Genomic DNA, 22,112 nt, shown 5'->3' with positions numbered 1-22,112 from the left:
ATATAACACTTATTTTTGAAAAAAAATATGGTTCTTTAAAAGTAGAAATTATGGTTCTAATCAAAGCTAAATTTAATGTTGAAGTCGCCAAATTAAATTCTATTTTACTTGTTCCCGGCATTTGTATGGTTTAGTCTTAAAAAAAAGTAATTTGAAGTTAAATTAAAAAAAATATATTTAAAAATTAAAATCGCGGTGGACATATATTTCACTCGAAAAATATTAAAGTTTGTGAGAGAAAAGTATTTACTTGAAAAGGAGGTAAAAACTACTTCTCCAAATTTAAAATTCATCTTCAATTTTATTTTAAAATTCAGCTTCAAAAATTTAATTAAATGCATAATTAATTAATATTTTGCAGATAAGTTTTGAAAAAAAATATTTATGATAGAAAACAATCTCTAGAGCCATAGAATAGAGATTGGAATTAAACCTTCCCTGGCAAAAGAAAAATCATAATTCCAGGTGGTAGACTTTTGCTAGATAAATTATGGATAAAAGTGTAGAATATTCCCCGGGAAAGTATTGGGGAGAAAAATAGTAATACTAGGAAATGGAATCCTCGTGAGAAATAAAAATGCAAAAGGGCATGGGGCAATGAAGGTGTCAGAAATGAGGTCAGAAAAATCCAAGTGTGAACCACAGTCCAGTAGTGTGATATTTCTAGATAGATAGCTCCGTCCATAAAAGAAGAGAAATAGAGAGAGATATGAAATTTGCCGTGTGCTGGTTCCTTCCAGAACTTTCCGAACACATGTCAACTACATGCAACTTTGCTAACAACAGATAAGTGGTCTAAAATTATGTAACTCAGCTTCCACCAATTGTTATATGTAGTCGAGGTGGTTATATATTATTTTTTTTAAAAGTAATAGTACTTCCACACTCTCAATTTATGAGGTATACATATTTTTAGGTTGTTTAACAAAATATTATATTTTTTTATTTAAAAATAATTTTATTTTATCCTGGTCTATAACTACACAAATATTTATGACTTAAATTTCAAAAAAGAATTTTTTTCTTAAATTTCGTGTCCAATCAAACGCGATTATATAGATAAAAAGTGTTATACTCCTTCGGTTTTATTTTATAACCACACTTTTTTTTTTAAATTAGTCAAAAAGTAATATATTTCTATATTGTAATGCTATTGAACTATAAACCTTTCGTACTATTTTTAATGTTATTATAAATATAAAATATCATGATATTTTCAGTTTTGACGGCTTTCAGATTTTAAGTTTACTTTTGATATGTACCTTAAAAGAGTTCTTATCTTTTGAACTCCGAGTGAAATCAAACATCAGCTATTTGAAATGAAATGAAATGAAGAGTATAAGTGTCTTTAGTGGATGTCGATCGCTACTACTGTCTACTGGGTGAGTTCGGTACGTTTTCATGAAATAATTGACGCAAAAACCTTGACAACTTTTTGTCACATAATGCTTGATCGGAAATTGCACACTTCTCATATCCATCTTCAGTTCGTTATTTTTCTTAAATTAACTCTGATTTTACGAAACTGACGTTTGCAATTTTTTATTTAAATAAATCATGGTCCTTTCACGTTTATAGTATAAATTTTCAAATATATACTTCGTAAATTTCAAGTTATATGATGTTCTTTTCATTTTAAGATGTTTCAGAATATGTGACGTCCTTTTATTTTCATACAACTGTTATAACTAAAACTTAAATTAATTAATCTATTGGCACTTATAAACTTTGATATGACATTCGCTCTTTTGCAACTACTTTAATACTTTATTTGTATTAATTTATCTTACAGTGTTCGAATTTCAAGAGTTAAATAAATTATTTTTTGTCCATAATTTTTTCGCATGTCTTTTAAATGTTTTGAGTTACTTAGTTATTATGACTTACGGTACTTTTTACGTAATATTCAAATATGTAAATTTTATTTATTATGTTCAAATACACAGTCAAAATTAAAAAGTTTAAATCTCGAAAAATAAAAACTGTCACATAAATTGGGACAGCGAGAAATGTTTTTACTACAAATTAGTGTGGTGAAATGGATAAGATACATACACCCTTAACTAGAGGTCTCGAGTTCCTCTAGACTTCGAGAAGAAGAGATTTTGCAGAACAATTTCACTACTACCTTGGAGGTTATGGGTCATCGAATTTTGATATTGGTTTCGAACTTCGGGCACGTGGGCCCCGGTTGACTTTTGTTGATATTTGAGAATTTCTTCAAAGATCAGTGCTTTATGAATTTGGATCGCTACCTATGGCATTGTTGACCTTCTTTGATGTTTGGCTTGGATTTGCACGATTAGAGGGCTGGATCGAGATTTTGACACGATTCGAGTTTGAAGACGAGCCCGGATGAAGTAAGTATATTGCCTAAGCTTGGTTTGAGGCTACTTTTCCCATTGGCTATGATATTTTTTATATTTTGGAGGTGGCGTATATTCGAGGTGATGTGTATACGCGTGCACCGTAGTTATTCATGATTCGGGTAGATCTTAGGCCATTATATGCCATGCGGTTATTGTGCTATTGTTATTATTATGTCACGAGGTCTTTACCGTGCATGTATGGCGATATTGTTACTGTTATGGCACAAGATCTCTACAGTGTAGCGTGTGAATTTGGATCCATCCTCCTAGGGTCGTCCTCTCATACTTCTCTCTTGATGGCGTACATGCAGTTCGTGAGAAATCGACGAATTTTTGGTTGATTGTGATGTAGGGTCCGATATGATGAATTTTTAGCATAAAGGTGGAAGCTTTGACCATGCAAGTGAATTATTTGTACATATTCATGCATTTTACATTCTTTTTAGTTGATGCATTATACATATACATGGGACTTTCTAATGAGTAGTTGGACACCTCGATAGTGTCGGATTGATGAAAAAAAGGGAGTATGATCATACCATGGCATGGTGAACTAATGTAGAAGCATTCGTATAAATGCTATTTGGAATTTTTTAAGAAAATGGACCTTTATCATGAATAGTCCTTGGTGATCATTTTAGTATTTGAATTAAGATTATTTGATGCAAATTGTGTTGATACGCGAATTTCGTGCATTTGTACATGCTTTGATCTAGTTATTTGAAAGGTATGTTTGTTACCTTCTTCCTGAGTTGTGCACCTTATTGTTGACATCCGGTGTTATTTGGCTATTTCTCGGATATTTCTCTGTTGTTATACACACTATTGAGCTGCAGGTATATATAAAGTGAGTACCTTTTTGACTTAAAACCTCGCCACTACTTTATGTAATGACCCGATAGCTCGTTTTGAGTTTTAGCTTTCTGTTTCGTGATTTGAGACATTGAATAGCCTCATTTGATTATTTTTGACTTGTGTGCGTAGTTCGTTTCAATTTTTGGAAAGTTTAGATGTGTTTTTACGAAAATAAAATGGATTTTGAAACTCTAAAATTATTAGAGTTGACCTCAGTCAACATTCTTAATAAATGATATCGGATCGGTATTTTGATAATTTTGGTAGGGTCGTATAATAATTTTGGACTTGTACGTATGCTTGGCATGGGTTTCGGGTGACCCGGGGCCGTTTCGACGCTTGTTGTGGAAAGTTGGAATTTGAACTTATGAACACTTGAATTCTTTGAGTTTTGATGCTTGATTTTGGTTCTTGATATAATTTTGATATTTTGAGCTTGTGAGCGAGTTCATATGAGCTTATTATTCTTGTATGAATATTTGGAATGGGGCTCGAGTGAGTTTCAAATTAGTTTCGGACTAATTTTGCTAAGCTTGGAATTTCTGGTGCTACAGTCATCACAATTGCGATGATCTGCTCGCAAATATGAGGTTCGCAAATGCAAACTTGGTCTCGCATTTGCGAATAGGGGGATGGGTTGGCCAGCTTCGCAATTGCGAAGCTGGAATTGCATTTGCGACCTTCGCAATGCATTTGCGACCTTCACAATTACAAAGTATGTGTCACGTTTGTGACATCTGAGGCTCCAATCCCACTTCGCATCTGCAATCATGTGGTTCGCAATTGTGACATCTGCAGCTGGGTAAAAAGCAGTATTGGAAGGTTGACTTATTCCAGAAAGAGGTAAGTGTCTTAGTTAACCTTGATTTAAGGGAATTAGGATGTAATTGGGTCTATTTGCTATGTGTTATATGTGTTAGGGGCAGTATATATGCAAGGTGACGAGTGTATATGCATTTGGTATAGGTTAAGCATGCAGGTAGAACTATCCTTATTATGTCATGTTGCTTTTTGTATCATGTATTCTGTGCTTTAAATAGATTATGAAACTCATTGGGTGTTCTTATTCTTGTTAATAGATATGGTGAGCTTGTTTAGATAATAGGTGTTAAGATTATCTAAACATTGATTTGGCTATTGGTGCAAAAGTGATGGTTACCTCCCTTGTGGTGTGTTATATTTAATCACTCTTATTGATGTTGTGGTTGCTTCTTACCTTGCTTGGTACTGAATTACATATGCTTCGTGAGGATGAGTGATATTGCACGACGGGTGTGTCCATGTTGTGAGGATGAGTTATATTGCATGACGGGTGCTTCCGTACTGTGAGGATCAGGGATATTGCACAACGAGTGCTTTTGTGCTGTGAGGTTTGGAGATATTGCATGATGAGTGCTTCTGTGCTTGTGAGGATGAGAGTATATGCATGAAGGGCATTGTCGTGCTATTTGATATGATCTTTCTTAGCCCTTGATTTTACTATATGGACTAAAGATTTAGCTGTATTGTTTCATGGTTATCTTATGTAACAACCCGACCGGTCATTTTGAGCTTTAGCATTTCTGTTTATTTGTTTGAGACCTTGAATAGACTTCATGGTTGATTTTGTTGTTAAAGAGGTTCAATATTGATTTGGAAGAGTGATTCTCAATTTTGAAGCTTTAAGTTGGAAGAGTTGACCAAGTTTTACTTTTATATAAATGACCTTGGATAAGAGTTTTGATAGTTCTGATAGGTATAAGTGGTGAGTTTGGACTCGAGCGTATGTCCGAATTTGATTTCTCAGGTTCCTAGATGATTTTGATGGTAATTACAGAAAGTTGGCATTTTAAAGGTTTTAGAATTGGCTACATTTGATTTGGAGTGGAATTTGGTGATATCGGATCTCGTTTGGTATCTCGATCCTTGGGACATGTTTGTGTTATCATATTATACTTGTGTATGGACTTTGGTTCCATTCCGAGTTGTCTAAGTATGTTTCATCATGTTCGCCGTTAGTTGAAAGAAGTTTGAAGTTTGGAGAGTTGATTAGTTTGTTGGGGGTGAAATTGTTAGTTGTGATGTTATTTTATGAGTTTTGAGACCTCTAATAGGTCCGTGTTATGTTTTTAGGCTTGCATGAGTGATTGGACGGGGTCCCGAGTGGCTCAGGTGAGTTTCGACATATTTGGAATTGGTTGATGTGTTGGTGTCTGGTGTTCATCACGTTCGTGAGGGATGTCTCGCATTCGCGAAGAAGGATTTTGGCCAAGTTATATTTGTTTTTCGCGTTCGCGGATAATGTACCGCGATTGTATAGTGTTGGGGACTAGAAGCATCGCATTCGCTTGGGGTCGACCGCATTTGCATAATGGTAAAGGTAGGTTGTGGCTGGCCTTCGCGTTCTCATGGGGGCTTTTGTGTTCGCGAGGAGACGAAACTGGATGGAAATAATTTGGACTTCGCTTTCGCGAAGGTGATACCGCAGTCGCGAAGGAGTTGAACTGCTTGGCTTTCGCGATTGCAGGTCTTCATACGCGATAACATAGGTGTATTTTGTGGCTGGCCGCATTTGGTCATTGCGATCACAGGAGCTCTATCACGATTGTGAAGAGCAGTGCCAAGGCAGATTTATAAGTTAGAATTTCGGGATTTAGCTTATTTTATATCATTTTTGTAATTACAAGGCAATTTGGGGTGTTCTTAAAGAGCCATTTTCATAATCTAACATAAGATAAGTGATTCCAACTTATTATGAGCTAAATATATGAATTATATATGGAATTTAACATGAAAATTGGTAGAAAATATTGAAAATTATGGGATTTTTAGTAAAAACCTAAAATTAGTAAAAATAGAATTTGACCACAAAATTGGACATGGATTAGAGAATAAATTATATATTTGAGTTCGTGATGCTTTGGGTAAAATCTATTTTTGAGAAGTTTTTAAGTTCAGGCGCGCGCGGGGCGTGGTTGACTTTTGTTGCCTTTTCGTGCGAGTTGGGAATTGTTTCTTATTGATAAATTATAGGTTATTGAGAATGTTGACTGATTTGCACGTTCTTTGTCTAGTTCGGGTTGTTCGGCATTGGTTTGAGGTATTAGAGCAGCATAGGAGTCGTCATCGGATTCTGAGAGAGATAAGTCTCTTGCCTAACCTTGTATGAGGGAACTTATCCCCGTTGGTGTTCTATTTGATGTGTGCTACGGTGTTAGGGGAACGACGTACTTACGAGGTGTCAAGCGTACGTGCGTATGCTAGATTATTGATACATCTGGATTGACTTAGGCTTATATTATGCTTTAGCTATACTACTTGAGTTAATCTTGCCTGTTGAGATGCTTTAATTCATATTTTGAGCCTGAGACCAGACTTGAGTAGCTTATCGAGCTTTGTTATTCTAAAGACTTGGCATGATACTTGATTAGCCGTGGAATTATACTTTCACTTACGGATTACTCTCGTCTTATACTTATTTGTTTGAAAGTTTCATGATTATTTAACTCATATGTATACTCACGTGTTGGGCTAGTGACCCATCGAAAGTTTTAAAATTCTTATGGGATCCGGTTGTTCGCTTCAGCAGTACTCCTTGAAAATATGTCTGTGATATTCTTATGGGATCGGGTTGATCACCTCAGCAATACTCTTGTGGGATCGGGCCGTTCGCCTTGGCATGATTATGTGGAATATCTAATTGCCCCGGTACTACTCTTATTGGATTGGGACATTCGCCTCGGCAGGATTGTATGGAATATTTTGATAAGGAGTCAGTGCGTATATGAGCATATTGACTCGGATTTGGCATTTGCACCTGATATTGGTCAAGTAAACTCCATTCGAGACAGTAATTGGTACTTGATGATTTTGTATTTGGTTCTTTTATTGGAAAGCATGTTGTACATATTTTTTTGCTTCGTTGCTACTTGGCATGCCACATACCTGCCTATTTCTCATGTATATCTGATTATTGGACTATTAGTAAGTGTCAATGTCGATCCCTCGACACTAATTCTTCGATGTTAGACTAGATACTTACTAGAGACACATTGATTTACGTACCCATACTACATTTCTACACAATTTGTATAGGTACTGAAATCTAGTGGTCATACAGGCACATAATTACCGCTACTAAGGAGACTTTAGGGTGAGTTGCTTTCTATGCCTCGATCCGCAGCACATGGAAACCCTTTCCTATTTATTTACTGTATTCTATCTACGTTATATTCTAGGTAGTTGATGTAGTAGTATTATGCATTCTAGTAGATTCTTATCCACTTGTAAAACCAGGTTTTGGGATTGTGCATCGCTTGGTCGTATTTTATTTTGGTTGATTTAGAATTTGGCTTTTATTTCAATCATTGTACGAACTTCTCTTTAAAATACTTGATATCTCATGTATGGTTGAGAATGCTTTCCGATTATTTTGATTCTCAAACTATTTTAAGATGTATTGTTGACTATTCATTGTGGTGATTAGTAGTTGGCTTGCCTAGCGGCAATGTTAGGCACCATCACGACTTAGGGTGGGATTTGGGTCATGACATCTTGGTATCAAAGAACTAGGATTACATAGGTCTCACTAGCCATGAGAAGGCTTAGTAGATTCTTCTGGGTCAGTATGAAGACGTCTATACTTATCTTTGAGAGGCTATAGGGCATTAGGAAACTCCTCTTTCTTCATTTTCTTATCATGTGACTCTATTTCAGCTTGAAGCCCATATCTTTAATTCCTTCCTAATCATTCATATGTGATGTGAGTATTCGATATCAGTTGGGAACCGATGAGTTATGATGATGCTAAAGATGCGGTGCAGGGTGTTTTTCCCCTGTTATGATGGCAGACTACTATTGTCGCTTTGTGGAGGGGTGTTCAATCATTTAAGCCTAGTGCTGGTGTTGACCACAGGCTTAGGGCGATACATAGTCTATTGTCATACTTCACAAATTTATCTTCGTGCGATGTTGGTGCAGGATTATTCGGTTCATGATTTAGAGTTTGACATTTTTTCCAGCGGAAGAAAGACATTTAGGCTATGGATGTTTAGGCTCTGACCGATAGATTTGTGAGGTTGGGTATTTCTAAGCTTAGTAGAGTTCTTGCTCGTGTTGTTGCACAGTCATCCTTGTTTGAGCGCATTAAGGCTCGTCAGTATGATAGTCTACATTTACTTGTCCTCAGGGACACGATGTTGTGAGGTGGTCTTGAGGTGGTCCTTAGCGATGATGGTGTGTTGCGACCTTAGGTTGGATTTGTGTTTCCAGTGTTGATGGTTCGAGGGGGATGATCCTTGAAAAGTCTCATAGTCTATGGAATTCTATTCATCCAGGTGATACAAAGATGTATCATAATTCGAGGCAGCGTTATTGGGGGCAGAGGATAAAGAAGAACATGGTTGGACATATCTCACAATATTTAGATTGTCAGCATGTCTAGTATGAGCATCAAAGACCAGGTGGTTTGGTTTGCTTTAGAAGATAGTTATACCGAAGTGGAAGTGGGAGCGTATCGATGTGGACCTAATGGTAGGTTAGCCACATGTTTTGAGGAAGCTTGGCGCGATTCGGGTCATTCTGGACAATTGACCGAGTCTCTGCATTTTATTTTGGGTGATGACTTCTATGTTTAGAAAGTTCGGATGTGACGAGAGGGGTTTGCTTGAAATACATAGGGAATATGAATGTTTGATTATCATTTTGGTGTACAATACAATCTTGATTTTTGGATGTGTTGATGGACTTTTGAGTTATCTATTTGTGGAATGAAACAGATTATTGCAGTCTGTGGACGAGTGTAGACTCAGAAAGATCAATCGATTGCATAGTGGTTGTACCCATGGCAAGGTCGTAGAAAGATGTCGATATGAGGTTACACATGTGGGATGTCTCATGTGAGAGGGTTAGAGGTTGTATGATTTCTTATGAGGTTTCTATGAAGAGTTTTACCATCTATCTAATGGGATGTATGTACTATAGTGTGAGTCTGGATCGTTTGCGAAAGATGGCGCTGCTGTCACGAGGTTGAGGGTGCATTTGGCTTGATAATTTGGGATATGTTATTGTAGTGCAACATGAGCTTATGATAAATTCAGCTGAGTAACAGTGTGAGATAATGGTAGCTGGAGGAGCAGTCATTGTGGGTTTTTAGGTTATGTGATTGTAGCTTAAAGCCAAGTGGGGGAGCATGACAGTGGCGATAGGGCCATATGGTCATGTGTTGATGTAGATTCTAGACTAAGGGACTCTTATGGATTAGTTATGACTTGAGGAGGATAGCTTCGAGGATGATTTAAACAAGGAACTTGCTGGATACGTGTTATATTTCACCTTACTAATATATGGAGGTTGTAGAATGACTCGAGTTTGATAGTCCTTTGTAGATGTAGTGTGCAATGGAAAAGGATTCGCTCGACTATTTTTTTGGAGCATTTATTTTGTGACAGAACACTAGTTATTTGACATGTTTGGTTATGTTTTGGGACTAGGTTAGAGTGGGTGACTCTTGGGGATAATTCTAGTAGGTTCAAGATCCAAGATGTCCGGATTCGTTGTGTGACTGAGGATTCGAGATTTGCATTGGATTTTGAAAGATACTTGAAGTATTTTTGTATCATTATCGATTTTGCGATGCATTGTTGAGAGATAAAAGAAACTATTTCAAATTCATAGAAGGTTTCTTCAGAGCGGGAGTTTCGATTTAAGGTACTACTGGGTGCATGAGAGGGAATAAAGTGGCTTATAGTCTTAGGACGACGCTGTTTCAGGCTGGGATCACTTGGAATGAGTTTTTATTGAGGTCCATAGTATACTAGGGAAGAGAAGTGTTATCCTGAAGGAAAGTCAAGAGGAATTTGAAGAAAGTTGGGTTAGTTTAACAGTGGCTTGGTTATATGCAAATGGGTTCTGAAGAGCTTGTGAAGGTTTTAACCACGACTTGAGCTTGATGTATTCTACGGGTATGAAAGGTTGGTTGCGTATTGTGATTTTCTCCTGAATTGAGCTTAGTGGAAGGTTTCTGGTCGATGAAGTGTTCATCCTAATTGTGATTCAAAGTTTATAACGAGGTTCTCATATTTTCATATAATAGCATGATAGATCCAGTGATCCACGTGAGATTGGGATTGAATGGACAAGGTTACAGTTCAGTTAAAAAAGAAGGTCATTAATTCTACTCAGAATATGAAGCTTTAGATGTTTAATATAATGTTAGCATTATCTTGTATCATTTGAGAAGGGTGTACATTGTAGAAGGCGCATTGTGTATTGACTTGCGAATGCTTGACTAGTACTACAAAAATCACGCATTTGGTAACCGTTGATGTTTAGGTTTTTCTACTTGGCGCGACATATTTATGGGAGTTTTTCTCATGAGGTGATTATGTATGCTTGACGTATTAGTCATTTAAGCGGGAGAGTTAGAGACCATGTATGGAGGTTCCTGTATTCTTGAGCTTTAGAGCCTGGATGTTCTCAGAGATTGACTATTCCTTGGTTGCAGACTGTGAAATTTTGTTAAGGATTAGGCAGCTGATTGTATGTATCATGGATAAGGTCACTGTGAATTCTTGGAAAGTTATTTACCTATTTTGGAATGATTTGAATTCGTTTGGGGGCCTATTGTTAGGCCTAACGAGGATGTGTATTCTACACTGGATTGGATTTGTTTATTCAGTGCAGCTTTATCTAGGGACTGTCATTAGGTGGAACTGATCTTATTCACACCCTGATCTATTTCATGTGTTACTCTCTTATGCTTCTATGTATTGTGAGATTATTTGATTATTTACACGCACATCATGGCTTTGTTTAGGCCTTGTGGCTATATATGAGCGATATGACTCTTGGGATATTGATTTTCTTATTGCACAGTAGTTATGCTTGTCTTTTCTTTTCATAATGAATTTTCCTATTTGTCTCCCCATGATTATGTTTATGCACTTAGCGTGCTTATGGTTGTAGGACGACGTGATTTCATATTGGGATCAACGTGTTTGGAATGGTTTTGACCACGACTTGAGGTTGATGTCTTCAACGTGTTTGGAAGGTTGGTTACGTGTTATGATTGGTTGTGTGTTATGATTTTTTCCTGAATTGAGCTTAGTGACATGTTTCTGGTCGATGAAGTGTCATCGTAGTTGAGATTCAAAGTTGATAATGAGGTTCTCGTGTTTTCATATAATAGCATGATAGATGTTGTGAGCCACTTGGGATTGGGATTGAATGGACAAGGTTACGGTTCAGCTCAAAAGGAAGGTCATGAATTCTACTCAGCATGAGAAGCTTCAGATGTTTAAGAGAATGCTAGCATTATCTTGTAGTGCCTGAGAAAGGTGTGTGTTATAGAAGACGCATTGTGTATTGACTTGTGAATGCTTGACTAGTACTATAGAAATCACGTGACTGGTAACCGTTGATGTTCAAGTTTTGCCACTTGGCGCGGAATATTAATGGGAGTGTTTATCATGAGATGATTGTGTATGCGTGACATATCATGTCATTTAAGTGAGAGAGTTAGAGATCAGGTATATAGGTTCCTGTGTTCTTGAGATTTAGAGACTGGATATTCTCAGAGGCAGACTATCCCTTGGTTGCAAACTGTGAAAGTGTGTTAAGGATTAGGCAGCAGATTGTATGTATCATGGATAAGGTCACTGTGGATTCTTGGAAGGTTATTTAGCTATTTTGGAATGATCTGAATTCGTTGGGGGCCAATTGGTAGGCCTAATAAGGATATGTATTCTACACTAGATTGGATTTGCTTACTCTGCATAGCTTTTGCTATGGACTATCATCAGGTGGAACTGATCTTATTCACACCGTGATCTATTTCATATGTTACTCTCTTATGCTTCGATGGGTTTCTGAGACTACTTGATTATTTACACGCATGTCGTGGCTTTGATCAGGCTTTGTGGCAATATATGAGCGAGATGGTTCTTGAGATATTGATTTACTTATTGCACTATAGTTGTGCTTGTCTTTTCTTTTTCATAGCGCATTGCTATCCATCTCCCCATGGTTATATTTAAGAACTTTGCATGCTTGCTGTTGATACGTATGTGTTTGGTGAGCATGAGGATTATGGCTCGATGGGTATTTCCACGAGGATATTATGTTAGATCTGGTTGTGCGACGCAATGGTATGATGTTGGATCAGGTTGCATGTCGCAACTGTGTTATGTGGAATTCGATTCCTTGGGCTTATTTCGTCCATTTTGTTTCTCCCTGGTGAGATGGGTTCATAGTGTTATGCTTTTGTTGTATATATAATAAACTTGTGGATGGTTCTCTTTAGGTTCTCTTTCCTTTATTGGTCATATTGGAGTTGTTGTTTGTTTGGTGCATGGATCTGACGAGCGCAAACACAACACAAAATTATTACTCGCTAGTCAAAGATAGTATAGTTTAATTATCGTCTCCACAGGGATTGGATTTAAATCGTGTTCGAATAATCTTCAGTTGATTACTATCTAGTAAAATTAACACTTGATTTGATGACTATTACTACGATTAACTACTAAAAATTTTACAATTAACAGTTGATCACAAAAGACAGCACATGAGCAACGAAGAAATATCAATGAGAGAAATAAGGGTATTTGACTAGATAGGTACAAGATAATTGACTCGGGATCCAATTCTTGAGTTAATTCACTCTATAATACTGTTGATTCTCACGAATTCAACAGATAATCAGATTACGCTTGAAGTTAATATTCCTCTTTCAATTAAATGTTAATTTTATTAATTAATCCAATTGAAGCACGGTAAATAATTACACCAATAAAATGATGGTTATGATCTAAAGGGTAACTTCTCACGAATATTTCCCTATTTTCTAGTTCGATTAACAATTCAAGAGGCTCTTTTGTTTACCTATTTGAATCACGAATTTAAGCTAGAGCATAATATGTAAATCAATTCAATATAATGCTCCTTTTTCGATTAAGCAGAATAAGAAATAACTCCACAATACGAATTAAAACTCCATCAATTAATTCTAACAATTATCAAGAATCAAATCCCTAATCAAGTTATCAAAACACCGTATCTGTCAACACCCTAATGGAATTTACTCCATAGCTATGGAATACATCATCTCAATAAGGTTCAAAAGTAAAGAAAACATCAATACTAATGATTCGATACAAACTCCCGTATTGCACCGATTGCAGGTTAAAATCTTGATGAATTCTTGTGTCTTCTTGCCTTGGTTGCTTCTCTAATCTTTCACAGGTAAAACGTCCTCTAAAAATCATGTTTTTGGTGTATTTATTCTATGTAAAAACAAGCTTGGATGAAACAACCTTTTCCTAGCCGAACTAGGAAATCACTCTGATAATTTTGCACACCTGGGCCGCACCATGCGGCGCGCTTGTGAGGAAATCTAGAGAGCTCGCAAAAAGCCTATCAGACCAAATTTGCACTACCGCGCCGCGCCTCATGGCGCCCCATGCAGCGCTACTGTGTCTTTGTCTCAGAGTAAATTCTCTCATCCACTTTTTGATATCCAGACTTAGTGCTCGACCCCCGAACATGATCCTGGCTTAAGTTTTTGGGCTTCTCCTCAGACTTCAAAGCTCCAACTTGTTCGATTTATCTCCAAATTACCTTAATAGCCCGGGATCATTTCCTGCAAGGCATTAAACACGCAATAAGTGTAATTCACTATCATTTGAGCTCAAACACACGTAAAATGCAGTAATTAGTGTACAATATTACTGCTAAAACATGGATTTCTCGCCTACCATCAACACACCACACTTAGACCATTGCTCGTCCTCGAGCAATCAAACTATACTTTACATAGAGACGACCTTTTCATCAAACAACTTCACTAACACATCATGCCAAGAATATTTACAATAGACTAAGCACTATATCATAAGATCCTAGCCACAAGACTCGACTCAAAAGCACCACATAATTTTTACAGCTTGCTCACTTACTCTAAACAGAGGTCAAAGACTTTACCTTACCTTCACAAGTCATGTGCCCTCACACAAACAATAGAGAGTAGTTCCACACACAATACAATTCAAGAACAAATAGGAACTCAAGATAGAAAGAATTCACTCACTCTCAGAAATAAAATTCATGCGCCACAGAAAACGTACTATAGGCTTGCCCGTAGTGTAGTACTCTACTAATTTGAGCTCATTCAATCAAGGATCAAGTAGGACTTAAGTTTGGTTGTAATGTAGGCTGCGGGATAGGTAGGATACATATGGATATAGTTACTACACCTCCTTGAGGACTTTAATACATGTACATTAAAACATTAAACCACACACTTTTGTTGAACCAAACCCCAACCTTCACAGCATATTAACACCAAGCTCCCAATTTCTTTAAGCACAGACAAAGCAAGAGTTACTACTAGCAATGAATAATTTTATTTATAATATATACGAACACCACCATTTTTAGATTTTGATTTTCTCTTCTTTCTTTTTTTTCAATTCCCTACAAGTGGCTCTCACAATTTATTTTTCAAACAGTGCACATTTCTCCTTTTCTATAGTTCCACTCAAAAATCCAATCAAACCTCCACTTAGATTTTAACAAGATCATAAATATATCAAGTGCTCAAGAGAGGTAATTGGTTCAAACAGATAGTCAATTCAAACAAAGGGGTCATATGTCACGCCCCAAACTCGGGGAGCGCAACTGGCGCTCAACCGAGAGAACCCGGCCGAGCAAGCCTATTAGATTTCTTTCTACCCAAACTCATCCATGAATAAAGAGGAGATGTACTTCATTAACCATTCACTGAAAAGATTTTATTAACAACTTCCTTTTTCATTCTCATTAGCAGCTTCATTCATAATTTCCAAAATATTACAAGTTTATAGAATTAATAAAAAACATGATTTCCAAATACCAACATTTCTAGTTCAATTCCCAACTTCAACCACAACCCACAACCTGTCTACGGAGCCTCTAAATACAATAGAAGAGTAATATGAAAATGCTAGCAACAAGGCCCCGGCTATACCTCAAAATACAGTACATGAGAAACAAAAGATACATGACCCCGAAATGAAGTGGGGCTCAACAAATCAGCTGAAAAGAGTGCACTGCTATCACTGATCAATGCCGCCTGTTGTTGAACCACCTGCATCTATTTAAGATGCAGTGCCCCCGGCAAAAGGGACGTTAGTACTGTCGAATAGCACTAGTATGCATAGCTAAAAGTCCTCTTTCAAAATAGAATACCCACATAAGAAAAGGCAACACATAGAAACAATAAGTCATAATCAACAATATCCAAATGTTTAGTTAAAACATAATAATTTTCAAAATACGAACTTCATATACAATTTTGGTTGGGAGATCATTAGCACCGATATACCACCGTCTTTGTTAGCACGGAGTCCGATCACGCTCGATCGGCTAGGCCATCTCCCCACGAATAATGTGGTTTGACATGTGATGCGAAAGAAAGTTGTTACTAAGAGTAGTACCGCCATATGCGCAATATGGCGTCTGATCTCCACCCGATCAGCTAGGCCGCCTTCCCACATATGCCATGCGGGTTAACTTTTCCAATCCACAAAGATTCCATTTTCACCCCAATTAAGGGGAATAATATCACAATTTCCCAAAGGTTCTAATTTCATCCCAAATAAAGGGAATAATCACAATCCACCCCTACACCGGTACGTGTAGTTTCAGGTGTGGGCCTTATGATCCACCCTTCCTTGAGTTTGCTAATGATGCTCCCAAAAATATTTTTTGATTTGATTTACAAACAGAAATATCATAAATATAATTGTACTCACCTCAACATCTTTCACATTGTATAAATTCTCATTAGTATTTCCAGTCATTCACAACGACAATATTTTCTTGGCTCATTAGGCCATTCACAAGATTCTTTATTCCTGGCACGATGGCCGTATTTCATATTCCATACTTTCACCTCTTTCAATTTCAAAGATCACCATCAAGTATCAACATATAGGATATTTCAGAAATCATATACTTCAAATCCATTTGAAATGGAAACTTCAAACACAAATGGTTTCTTCCCAAAGAATGAGGCATACCATTCAACAATAGAAACACACATGAAAATCATAAACAATCAATACACCATTTATTCTTATAATGCTCTTCCATAGCAATGACAACGTACCAGTTCAACACATGAGTATATAGAACTCGAATCACACTAGATATATTTATAAAGCAAAGCATTAGTTAAAGCAACCACTAATGGGCATGAATTGAGTACAAAAGCTTTTAGGTAATTCTACCTTCGAAGTCATTTTTAAACTATTGAGTCGAGGCTCATTTCATATTCTCAAATCATTTGCACTACTAGACACAATCATAGCTTAAATTCTTGGCACGTTGGCCACACTCTATATTCCCAATTAACTTATTTTACTTCCAACCATCTTTATAGATTATTAACAATAAGACATTTCCAAATCAAGACTTTAGATACACATATGAGCAGTTAAGAGTCTTAAGAATATTGAGATTTTCTCACACAATTTGGCATACTATCTTTCATTGAAACATGACTCAAAGCCATAGACTTTTAATACGCAACCCATACTTTGAAACTTACGAAAACATTATGGAATTCAATTCCAAGAGAGAAAGTTTAGCCAACATACCTCAATCGAGCTTCCTTAACTCTAGAATGATCCGGAATTCTTAGTAATCCAGATCTATTTTGAGACATAACACAATTGAACCATAATTAGGAAGTTATTCACGGTCTCAGCTCATTTGAGCATTTTATCAGACACCAGGTGTGCAAATTTAACCACAAGGTTCTTCTACAAGATTTTCTTCACTCTACAACCCAATCCTTACTTATTTCAACTCAAAAATCTTCCCACAATTCTTATTGGTACATGCATGTATAAATAATAATCTCATACCCATGAATCATACTCCTAATCAACCATCTTCTACCCAAATTCGAAATTGAAAACTAGAGTATGGAATCTTACCTCTTAGATGAAGAACTTGTGGGCTTTCCTTGTTAATCTTCCAAGATTTGAGCAAGACTTGATGAATAATTAACCTAGGGTTTCCTCTCTCTCTCTCTCTCTCTCTCTCTCTCTCTCTCTCTCTCTCTCTCTCTCTCTCTCTCTCTCTCTCTCTCTCTCTCTCTAAAACACTCTCCCTTCTCTCTAAAACATCAGTTTTTTGCTAAAAAATGACCCTTTGCGTGTATTTAACGAAGTAGGGTCGGGTTGTAAGAACCCAAAAATAGAGCTCCGGAACACGTTCTGCGGCCGCATATGCAGCCGCATAATGGATATGCGGACCGCATATCGGTCGCATAATTATAGTCCTAAACGATCAAAAATCTGTCTGTGTATGCGGTCACTATGCGGTCACTATACGGTCTGCATAACTGTTATGCGATCGCATAATGCACCGCATAACAGTTATGTGGTCGCATAGTCGACCGCATAATTGCCCCCAGACTGGCCCTTCTCCTGCTCACTTCTGCAACTATTATGCGGCCCGCAGAGTGGTTCTGCGGTTGCATAATGGACCGCAGAAATGCATTTTTCTGCCAAAAATTTTCCTTTACTTTCTGGTGCATTGTTCAACCCAAAAAGTCCGAACTGCTTGCCGCGAAGATTTTATACCATCCTCAAACACATAAGCCTACTCCGGCACCACGAAACCTTGAATTCACTTGCGAAATTTACGGGGCTTTACACTGAAATACTTCAAAATATTCCGGGGTGTTACATCAGGCTTGTAATGTGGTTGCCAAAGAAAAAAGGATTACAGGCTCAAAAGGGCTAACTAGGATACAACATAATTAGGCGGGTCACAAACATATAATTGGCTCAACAAAGAAATGCCTTTATCACTTTCTAGGCTGAACAAGACTTCCATTTCACTTTATAAATACACAGGGCAAGTTTTAGACATCAACTGACATGCACAGAATATCAACGAAAACCTCACTCTCACATGGCACATAACTTACTTAGGATCGGATCTATCCCAACTCTCTAGTCAAAGCAGTTAAACAAAGTTACAATCAACTAATTTAAGGCACTTATCTAAGAGTTAAGAATTGAGCCTAGGCGTCACAACTAAGGTACTCACCACTCTCAAGGCATATGCAGTCAAAGAAAATTGCTTCAAATTAGCACTGTGACTCAAGATTCTTTATTCCTATAAAACTAAACAAAAAACTAACCATACCCGGTTCAAGTAAAACCCTAGTAAAAGAACCACAATACAAAGAAAATCCAAGGGGGAATTGTTACACTGCCTAAGAAAGTAAAAAAAAAAAAAGACATATTTTTGGATTTTTAATTTTTTAATTTTTTTGTATTTTTCTCGTTCGACTTCAAATCCCTCAAGAAGCCAGTCGATGAAATCCATCGCCGGGAAGAGTTGAAACTAAACAATTAATTACTAACTATTACACACCATATTGTCTAAGAAAGCAAGAAACAAATCAAATAAAACCAACTTGCAAATAGAAAATAAATACAAATACAACCAAATAGGAGCACCCTACCCCACACCTAAGAAATTGCATTGTCCCCTAAGCAATACAACAAAACAAGAGTGAAAAGGCAACTCTCTGAGGCCCTTGACCTACTCCTCATCAACACCCTTAAAGGTGCACAGGTACTCCTCATCATCGGAGGGAACATAGTTTACATCCTCATCTGGTGGCATATGTGCTCCATCTGCCAAGCCCAACCACTGTTGAGTGACCGCGGAGAGGGGGTGGTCCTCCTGCAGCTCTACCAAGTCAGTCTCTCATCGAGCTGCGTGAAGGCGCATATCAAAAAATAGGAGCTACAATGTCTCCTTGACATGAAGTAATCTCTGATCCACAGGAACAACAACAGAAGTGGGGTCTGTCACAGCTATGACATCAAAGGCCCTAAGAGGCCGCATCACCAGAATCATCCGGTCATAATGGAACTCCTCCTCCACATGGTTCGTCCTCTGAAGCCGCGTGATCATGCTCGAGAAATATAGGCGGCGGTCCCTAAGTGGTCATACTCGAGCCATGTGATCAAGCATAATCTTTCCCAGATCAAACTTCATCCGAGTCAAGATGGCATAAATAAGACACACCTTCAACCTGGAGACATCTGTGTCATTCTGGGTAGGCATGATCTTTGCATTAATCAACCGGAGAACGACCCTGGAGGGACGCTGGAAATTGCACTTCTTCATGTCTTTGTGGAATTCATTATCATCCTGCGTCCACATGGCAGAAGAACTAATGCCACACAGCTGGCACCTAATATCAGGATAAGGGGGCCAATGCAGTAACCTCTGGAACAACTTATGAGAGTGCTTCGTGAACCCCATGATTTGATTTATTACCCGCGAGGAGAAAGGAATCATCTTGCATCTCACCTTCATTTCATGCACCGCATCTAAACTGGCCTCAGGTTGCCAGTTGGCATAGAACTCCTTGACCATGTTCATGTTCACCGACTCACCGGGACAGAACAAAGTTTCAATACCCAGGTACCTGATATTGTTGTAAATCCACTTCCTGGCTAGCTTTCCATCATCAATACTAACTTCTGGGTCGGGACTCACCGCCGGAACAAAGGTCCGGTACCACATCCTAGCATGAGCCGGCACAGCCCGAAAGCCATACTTATAGCCCGGTACTACATCCGCATCGGGATCAATGCACTCCTCTTCCTCCTCCACTGGGGCGGGGGGAGGTGCCCGCCTACCTCCTCGACGACTACTAGAGGCCACCTCGGTGGAACTTGTGTTAGAACGTTTGCTAGGACGATGAGACATTGTACCTACACAGGACGAACACAATTAACCACAACACTTAAAACAAAAGGCAAGACCAAATGGGGTAACCATCCCACATTTTTGTTATTGGTATGTTCACAAGTTCAATGTATATCGGGGACTAAGACTACCCCATTAAAAGCACTCCATGAGTAATCAACAACCCACCCAACCACCAACACAATATTACAATAACATAACCATGGACTATACTAATGTAAAATACAAAATCAAGAAGCTAAACGAGTAACTAAGAAAAGAAAAATAAGAAGTTATACTAATTCACTACTAACAAAATTAAGAAGTTACCATACCGCACTACCCAAGTACTTAGCATGAATCGGACACCCCAATTAGCACCTAGCAAAATATTAGAATGGGATTGTCAATTTATTAGTACTCGGGGCTAACACGTTAAAGTGTCACAACATAAGAACATGACCTCCCATCCCATACTTATCATCAAGCATCACATTATATCACAACAAATTTTCTCTACTTAAGCACAACTTCACCTTTTATGTTATTGGGGTATTTTATCAAACACATTGTATTCATCAAATTTAACTCATAATTTCAACTTCAAATAATCTAAGATCACTACACAAACATACCAATCATCCACCGAACACCAACCACAATACCACCACAATGTAATAATGGTACAAAGTGCTCCAAATTTGCACAAACTTTCCTCCAATTTTTGGCCATATAGGCACCTCCACCATACTTCATCATAAAATTATTCCAACACCACCAAAACATACTAAAAATCCACCACAAGCATAAGAACAATGAAAATCCTCACAAAAGCAAGTACAATTTCAGCCAAGTTAGAAAACAAATAGCTAAAAGATGAGCAAAAATAAACTACCTAGGGTTAGGTTGAACTAAATTAAAACCAACTAAATACTACAATTAAATACTAAAAGAAAGAGAAGAGATAAGAGGAGGAACTTACCTTGATGAGTGATGAATGCGAGTGGAAGAAATTTGAAGAAGAAAAACAATGGGGGATTTAGGGGAGAGTTAGAGAGGAGAGATTTGTATGAGAGAGAAAGGGATATATGGGAGAAGGGGGGAAAACGGGCCTGTTTTTAGGGAAAGGGGCGGGGGTCTGGGCGTTTTGTTTTTTTGTTTTTAAAATTTTCAGATTTATTTTTAAATATTACTGGCCGCAATTTTGCGCTGGCCGACACTGGCTGTGGCGCCCCCGCGCAGAGCGGTAGTGAGGATATTCAGAGTGTGTTTCCGTCAGAGTCAACCCATTATCCTATTGCGGCACCCCATGCGGCGTGCTAGGCCAATTTTCTCAGAGTTCCCATTTTTGTTTTTCACATTTTAGCATATGGGTTTCTCCCCAACTCTATTATATACTTATTTTGTGTCCAATTCATGCTCACACATGTTCAAACAATTATCAAAACTCCTAAACTCTAATAATCCTACACTACAATTATCTACTTATTCTACAAAAGCAAGAAAAAGAGTTAGAAGTAGTTCTGAGTTATAGTCGTCAGCTTGACTCCGTCACTTAGGCTCATTTGATCATGATGCTATGTCAAATCCTCCAATAAGGTACTGTTTCAACTTGTGTCCATTCACCTTAAAGATTTCATTCCCTTCCTCATCCTGTATTTCAATGGCGCCATACGGTGAGACCTGTTTCACAATATACAGACCTTTCTATCTTGATTTGAATTTTTCGGGGAACAACCTAAGTGTACTATTGTATAGTAAGACTTTGTCCCCTTCATGAAACTCTTTTGTCTTAATCAGATGATCATGCCATCTTTTTGTCTTTTCCTTGAAAATTCATGCATTTTCGTATGCATCCAATCTAAACTCATCCAATTCGTTCATCTGCGCCAACCGGTGTTCACCTGCAAGACTAAGATCAAGATTAAGCATCTTAATTGCCGAATAAGCTTTATGTTCTATCTCAACAGGTAGGTGATACGATTTTCCATACACTAGTTTGAATGGTGAAGTCCTTATGGTTGTTTTGAACACAGTTCTGTGCGCCCGTAGAGCTTCATCCAACTTTATAGACCAATCCTTATGAGAAGCACTAACCGTCTTTTCAAGAATTCGCTTAAGTTCACGGTTAGCCACTTTAACTTG

Source organism: Nicotiana tabacum, chromosome 19 (assembly GCF_000715075.1).
Source record: "Nicotiana tabacum cultivar K326 chromosome 19, ASM71507v2, whole genome shotgun sequence".
In the NCBI taxonomy this organism is placed as follows: Eukaryota; Viridiplantae; Streptophyta; class Magnoliopsida; order Solanales; family Solanaceae; genus Nicotiana; species Nicotiana tabacum.
Note: the sequence above shows the minus strand (reverse complement) of the source record.